The following is a 6,208-nucleotide window of genomic DNA, read 5'->3' on the forward strand; positions in this document are numbered from 1 at the left end:
AAAAATTCGCTATTACTATATTCTTAACTTGTTTCCTTTCTCAATAAAGGGTTAAGCTAAGTTATGGTTTAATTCCCTTGCTCCTGGTTGTGTGCGTAGTCCCTAGGATATGATTTACTACTTCTCTGAAAAATATTTCCCCGCTCATAAGAAACAAGCTGCTTTAAAGGAAATATTTAACTTTGTGCAAACTGAAGAAGAGAGTCTCCCACAAGCTTGGGTGAGGCTTCTCCAATTACTTAATGCTTTGCCTGCTCATCCTCTCAAGAAAAATGAAATACTTGATATCTTTTATAATGGACTAACCGGTGCTTCTAAAGACCACCTGGATAGTTATGCTGGTTGTGTTTTCAGGGAACGAACTATTGAGCAAGCTGAATTTCTACTGAATAATATATTGAGTAATGATAATGATTGGACACTTCTTGAATCAACTCCTAAGGCAACTCCGAAGAAAAGGGGAATTCTATTTCTCAGTCCTGAAGCAAAGGAATCTATGAAAGAAAAAGGTATTAAAGCTGAAGATGTTAAGAATCTACCGCCTATTGAAGAAATACATGGTCTTGATAACCCAACACAGGTAGAGAGGTAAACTCTCTTTTTAGATTTTATGAAAGTGATATTACTCATAATAAGCCTGGTAGTCAATGCTTGGATGAGTTTGATAATTTTATTATTAAACAAGAAAATTGCAATGCTTATGTTAGTAGACAATTGAAACGTGCTGCTTACATGCTTGACCACTTGGGTGATTATATGAGTAGAACTATTAATGATCTTAAGATTATTAGTAAACATGCTTCCATGGTTACAACTCAAGTAGAACAAGTACCTAAGGCACATGATGATATGCTTAATGGAAGTGCGTTATATCGACTAGAGGGGGTGAATAGGCAATTTTTATGAAATTCTTCACTGAGGAATTTGCTGGTGAAGAAATTCCTTAGCGAAGAACTACTAGCAACGGAATAAGTACTCAAAAGTAAACACAACAGAATACAAGCATAGTCATCATGATGAAATGAAGACAGGCACAGAGTATAGGAAGCGTAATCACAGGATAACATAGGATGAAGACAAACAGACTTAAGAAATTGAACTGAGGAAACTGAGAAAGTCTTCAGTCAAAGTCTTGAAACATAGATATGAACAAACATACATCACAGTTATGAGGAAATGAAAGAGTTGAGGAAATAGAACCAGTAAGCTTGGTGAAGACAATGATTTGGTAGACCAGTTCCAACTGCTATCTCAGTTGTACGTCTGGTTGGAGCGGCTGAGTATTTAAACTCGAGGACACATAGTCCTGGACACCCAGTCAAGGACACTTAGTCCAAGACACCCAGTCCTCACCGTATTCTCCTTGAACTCAGGTCACACAGACCTCGTCCAATCACTCGTGGTAAGTCTTCAGGCGACTTCCAAACCTTCACAAACTTGGTCACTCAGCGATCCACAATTCCTCTTGGATGCTCTAGACCATGACGCCTAACCGTCTGGAAGAAGCACAGTCTTCAAAGGTAACAAGCGTCGGATCCACTCAGGATCAATCTCTTCAGTGATGCTCAATCACTTGGGGTTTGTAGGTGTTTGGGTTTTGGGTTTTTGGTTTTTCCTCACTTGATGATTTTCGCTCAAAGTCCTCGGAGGATGGGTTGCTCTCAAATGACAAGTGTCAGTTTCTTTCGGAGCAGCCAACCAGCTAGTGGTTGTAGGGGCGGCTATTTATAGCCTAGGGAGTAGCCCAACATGATAAGACATAAATGCCCTTCAATGATATGACCATTAGGTGGATAGATATTTTGGGACAGCTGGCGCATAGCACAGCAACGGTCGGAATTTTGAGTAGCAAAATCCTCAGGGCTATGATGTTCCTCACTATGCAGGCAATCCGCACTGGCGAATTCCTAACTCCTCAGTCAAGACAAATTCCTCAGAGACCAGAAGAACTTCGTCTCTGTCACTGAAGAAATTGATTGAACTGTATGAGATTTCCAATGGTTTCACTCAAAGGGATTTGTAGGTCTAGGATTTTGAGTTGAGCATCACATGGAAATTTTTCCTTAGTATTTCCTCGACCCCCTTTAACAGTACGGTGTTTCCTATGACTCAAGAAAGAGAAAAACAAAACTATGAACACGAAAGTCTTCAAGCTTCATATTTCTCGCATGAATATCATGTCTTCACGGACACACCAATTTCTTCACTTTCAAAGTCTTCATGAAAGTCTTCAGAAATACCAAAATCTTCAGTCGAAGATATTCATTTTTAGGGGTCGACTTTTCCTGTAAATATCAAGCTCCTCATAGACTTATAGACATGTGTACACTCACACACGCATTAGTCCCTTAACCTATAAGTCTTCAATACACCAAAATCACTAAGGGGCACTAGATGCACTTACAATCTCCCCCTTTTTGGTGATTGATAACAATATAGGTTAAGTTTTCAACGGGGATAAACATATGAAGTGTAAATACTGATATTGAGCAATTTGATTGCAAGATATAGAAGAACTCCCCCTAAAGATGTGCATAGTGAGGAATTTGCTTTTGAAGCAATGCACACTTGAAGAGTTGAATCATGGAGATCTCCCCCTATATCTTGTAATTCATACACGCATTTAACATATAATATGAAGAATTTGAAATGCATGATGAAATATGGTGCCTGATGAAATTCAGCATGCGTGCAATAATATTTAATGAGGAATAAGCATGCAGAATAGTGCATCAAGAGTATCAGAGCACAGTGCATCAAAAGTATCAGAGCACCATCGGGTTTAAGACTACAACTCGATCCAATAAAGTTTCAGAAGAACGAGAGTTGTAACTTAGCAAAAAAAACGCCCATATAGTAGACCCGCTTGAAGACTAACTCATATTTCTCCCCCTTTGTCATCGAATAACCAAAAGGATCCAAAATGAGGACTAACGCCCCTGAAGATAATCATGTTGATGAAGGAGCGCCAGCGTTGTTGGGGTCATTTGTTGATGTAGGGCCTGCCGCAGTGTCGTCCAAATCTTCATGTTCATCAGTGTCGCGCGATGAAGAATATGAGGTGGCCACTAGAGAAGGAACCTTGACCTTCTTGAATTTCTTCGGTGGAGGTGCAGACCAGTCAAAATCTTCATTAAGACCCATGTTCTTCAGATCTTCTTCACCATACAGATGTGACAGGATTGCCCAGGTGCGACCGAAGACTTGATGGAGGTAGTAGTGGTTTTTCTTCACTGCATTGTGTGGGGCAGTCATGTTGTGAAGAAGTGAACCAAACTGACGCTTAACCCATTTGTGATTTCGATCCACCTTCTGGTGAAGACAAAGCAGAAGTTCACGGTCAGTCATCACGCGCGGAGCAGTGGCTTGAGGAGTGGACTTAGGTGCATTGGCAGAGTCATGTGTGGCAGAGTCATCATTGGTGGAATAAGATGCAGCTTTGCGAAACTGACCATCCAATGGACGAATGCCTTCATCTATTATAGCTGGTGCCTTGCCCTTTCCATCAACTGAGGAATATGTCTGCTTGAGGACTTCAATTGGGGGCAAGTAGCTGAGATGATTCTGGAAATCAGCTTTGTAGTTGAGTGAAGACCTTGTCCTGAGGAATCTCATGATCCAAGGTGCATAAGGCTTCAGCTCAAACGGAGACAGTGCAACATTGGCCATAGTCCTCATGAAGAAATCGTGATAATTGACAGGAATGCCATGAACGATGTTGAATACCAGATTCTTCATGATGCCAACAATTTCCTCATCAGATGAGTCGTGGCCTTTGATAGGACTGATTGTCCTCGTAAGAATACGATTGTGGGGACCCCGACTCACGAGTCGTGATCACCGAATGCACGTGTGTAGTGATCCCAGAGATCAATGCTCACTGAACACACAGAAGCTGAATAACAAGATTCTTACATCCATACATACCATCTTACACAAATTATGACCATTATGGTCAAGTCTTGCATAGATAATGCCACAAGGGCTGAATATCAAATAAACTTAAGAAGCGTAAATCTTCGTCGATAAGTAGAACCCATGCCATCTGCCTTAACCCTACAGGCACTCTGACTGGGAAACGTCCTAGTTCGCATGTTCGTCTCCAAAGAACTCTTCTTCGAACTCCTGTCCTTCCATGCCTGGCCAATTAAATAATCAGTGGCAAGCCAATGAGTACTTTGAATGTACTCGCAAGCAACCCATGTTTTGCCTCAAGATACAACAATGCATGTCATAGGTAAATTTTTGCAGAAACCTGATTTTGTCGCGTTATGACATGTTCAATAACTGGTAAACCATGCATCGCATGGATTCAAGTAACCATAGGGGCTGGTTACGGATATCAACATAAAGGGAGAGGGCTCCAACCCAACTCATTCATGTCAAGTCCTTTGACTTGACCCAAGAAGTACTCCCCACACACACTGGTTTGTAAACAAGTGGACGTAGCCCAAGAGAGGTTACCCAACTGTCCTTGACTGTGGACACGGCTATTCGAATAGTTTTACACTCTACAGAGGTTGCACACTTTACCCACAAGATCCGGGGAACTTCCGTGTCATCCACGACCCGCGGTACCTCAAGTACCCGGGGTTAGCATCCGATCACTATCTTTCCCTAGACGACACTAACATGGAGTCCACTCGTTGTTACATATCCTCACGATGTACATCATACGAGACTCACTCGAGATCGTAACATCCGAGAGGGGACACAACGGTGTATCCGGTGCCCTGTGAAAACAGTCATGGCCGCCCTACCTGGCACGACCCCGTCCCGAGAGAGCGCAACAACAACTCTCCCGTCACTAGCAATGTGGGCTCCAAGCTAGTATCGCCCCTAGGTAATCAATAATGCCCTTTCCCATACAAGGGTAGAGTGGTTGCGCATGTAAGGTTGGAATAACGGTCGCAACTTAAACCAATCCGTTTTGAAAAACAACACACACACTTGCCTCGGTACACCACTTCGTCATCAAGTGGTTACCCAACCCATCATCTCCCCCGAGCATAAGTGGCACCCGATGGGGGTTTTCGAAAAGTCTTTTGAAAATACTTTGTCTCCATCACCATGCATATTCCCGTCCCTTTTTGCGTAGCACTACTTTAGCATCCTATCTACTCCCACCGGCATAACCCTCATAAGGAGGTAGGGTCATGCACAATGCAAGTATCAACGAGGAAGTAATAGAGGCAACCCATCAAAGTGGTTACCATCTCATCATGATTCCGATGCAACACTAATAAAGTGCTATATGACATGCATAAAAAGGGTTTCATAGACATGGTCAAAGGGCTGCTTGCCTGGCTCAACAAAGTCTTCTGGGTCTTCAAAGTCATCTGGTCCAACTCCTTCGCCAGCAACGCAATCTATTGTTACAAAATAATAACGACAAAATAAGGCAATAATAAAATAGAAAAACCAAAGTGCTCAGAAAAATGTCAATTCATTTTTGCTAAATACTAGGGTGAAAACTAAGAAGGGGAAAATTCCTAGTTTTGGAATTGGAGTCATGGAAACAGTGCTAGGAATTTTAAATGACAGGCATAAATGCTCAAATTCAAATTTGAATTTGAACAGTGAAGAAAAGTTGGTTTGATAAGAGTGAAAACTGCACCAATAAATAGGTGGGATTATTACAAGGATTTAGGAGTTGGAATTATTGCATTTGGGTGAATATTTAATCCTGTGGAATTTTTACAGGTTTGACAGAAAAGAAAAAGGGGAAGGGGCACTATGCCTGCTGGGCCAGAACAGTCACAGGGCAACGGCCCAGCCAGCCGACGCGCGCGCGCGCCAGATTTTTAAACCTGACAGGCGGGGCCCGGCGTCAGTGCGAGAGGGCGCGGGAGAGGGAGAGGATAGAGAGGCTGACGGGCGAGGCCCCTTGTCAGGGTCGTTGTCAACCCTTGTCCGACGGCGGCGAGGCTTACCGGCGATGATGCAGGGCACAACGAGCTTCGACAAGGGCAGGGACAGACTTAGCATCGCGTCGCCGTTCAGGTGGAGGTGGAACCGGTCGCTGGGGTGGCCTGGTTCGCCGGCGACGAGGTCACGCGGCGGGGGGCTTCGGCGGTGGCGGTTCCGGCCGTTTCTGGCAGCTACAGAGAGGGGAGACAGAGGGGAAATGGTAAGAGAGGTGAGGCAGTTCCAAATCAAGAGAGAGGGGAGGCAAAGGAGGCCTGTACCACGAGATCGACGACGACCT

This window comes from Triticum urartu, chromosome 3A, assembly GCF_056163025.1.
Source record: "Triticum urartu cultivar PI428250 chromosome 3A, HENAU_Tu73, whole genome shotgun sequence".
NCBI lineage: Eukaryota > Viridiplantae > Streptophyta > Magnoliopsida > Poales > Poaceae > Triticum > Triticum urartu.